Source organism: Carya illinoinensis, chromosome 1, assembly GCF_018687715.1.
Source record: "Carya illinoinensis cultivar Pawnee chromosome 1, C.illinoinensisPawnee_v1, whole genome shotgun sequence".
NCBI lineage: Eukaryota > Viridiplantae > Streptophyta > Magnoliopsida > Fagales > Juglandaceae > Carya > Carya illinoinensis.
Window position 1 is genome coordinate 33,982,661 of NC_056752.1, and position 2,128 is coordinate 33,984,788.

A 2,128-nucleotide genomic window follows, 5' to 3' on the forward strand; every position below is an offset into this window, starting at 1 on the left:
ATCCATGTGCATAGGATTCAGTATGAGATAGTTGGAGGATCAGTATTGGATACACATATTATATGTATTTATTTTACATGGTAGGAAGTGGATTCAATTATAATATTCTGATTTCATGATGAAAATACTTGGTTGTGAACCTCTAAATTAAGCCCATTTGCTCTTAAGTTCTATTATTTTTATTTATTTTTTCTCTTTAAGTTTAAGACTGTGATTGTGCTATTAATATGTGTGATTTTATCATGTGGTATTTTCTTATTATCTTGATGAATGGAAAGTTTTGCTTTTATAAATAGGACCCGTGCAATGAGTATGGGGCAAGTTTTGTTGAAATTGTAGGGGAAGTTTCTGTTGGAACTTGGTGATCCATGAAGTATTATTTTATTTATAGTTACCTAAAACTGAAACACAAATTTTAGTTCTTGAATTTATTTTATGGTTTGCTACCAAAGTTCATTGAGTTATGGCTTTTGCTATTAGTTGTTCCACAAAGTATTCCTCATATGCTTTTCCCTTTTAGCTTTAGAAAATATTGCTAGGAGTTGTCATCCAGATGACAACAAGTGAGTTGATTTGCTATCCCTCCTTCCCCACCCCCCCCCCCCCCTCTCTCCTCCACCTCCTCCTCCTCCCTTGTTTAGGTTTCTTGTAGCAAGTCGGTTTTCCTACAAGCAAATAGCTTGTTGGTTTTATAAGCTATGAACTATGTGTGCATGATACATATATCGTTCAATAATCTTTTGCATGTGTTATTTGATTGAAATCCATCATGCTACGTTTATAATTTTTCCTCTATGCAACAATGTTGGCCACATTGTATATATTATCTCACGTGTATGTATCTTCTTGGCATACATAGCCCCATCATGTTAAAATGTGGCAAAATCGTGAAAGAGAAGAATTTGGATACATACCAAATAGTTTTGGCAGTGTCTCTCATACTATCAAAATGGTAAAATTGCAATGTTTATGCAGGGAGTATTGATAGAGATTCAAGCTTTTTGTCTAGCAATAATGTGGATTTTGCATCTTCTTTACCTGCACTGGAAGTGCAAGTCTAAGATATACTCATTGCTATTAATATTGATGGTCTTACTATTTGTCATATGTTTATCTCCTCTTGGTGGTTTTGGTTGACTTGTTTTTTGGTCCTCTTTTCCCCTATGAGGAAATCATAATAAATTCATTGATGATTATTCCAACTAGGTATACATAATTAGTATTTGCATCAGCAATTAAGGCATTGTTTGTTGCTTTTACATTTTCCTCCCCCTAAAACTAGCCACCTTTGGTGAATCTAATAGGGCAAGCTAGCACCTAAACATGACTTACGAGGCATGCAGTCAAAGGAAATAGCAAGCCAGAAGGGAGCAAATTTATTTTTGTTATTCATTTTTTTATGCTCAGATACTTTATACTGCTAGATTATTTTCAGGTTGGAGAGACCCCATTGTTTGATCTTATTCTTTATAGAGGTATTGTATTGGTTTCAAGGCATTTTGGGGTTCTTTAGTTTTTCAAGATACGACAAAAGCTATAAACACTTGTCCTTCTCTGTAAGCTCTACCACAGTAAAGTGAATTATATATGTGCCTATCTATTTGCAGTAGACCACTCTCTCGCATGCACATATACATATATTTGCTAATACACTAAAGCAACACCTTTAACTACGTTATGCAAAAACCCAAGTCGAAGCATGTTTGGTGCAACTTTCTTATAGCTAAAACTTCAGACATAACAATTTTAGTTCAACATATAAATTCTTGGTCTTAACCTGTAGCCATTATCTCACCTTAAATATTTCTAATTATCTATCCCAGCCCGACTCTAAAGTGATGCACTGTCTCTATATCATGGCATGTTAAATTGGTCTTCTTCTTCTTCTTCTTCTTGTTCTTCTTGTTCTTCTTCTTCTCTGTCCTTACCATTATCTGTTTCCAAAACATATGCTACTGTATGTACACTTATAAAAACTTAAAGGTTAAGGTAAAGAAGTTGGTGATCAACGAGCGCTTTCTTATTATAAGTGACGGAGGGACCCTTTTGAGGTAATTGATGTAGATATAAAGTTTATGAATTCTAATTTATTCCAAGTTTGGCATTCAGAAATTGTGATATTTGTCCT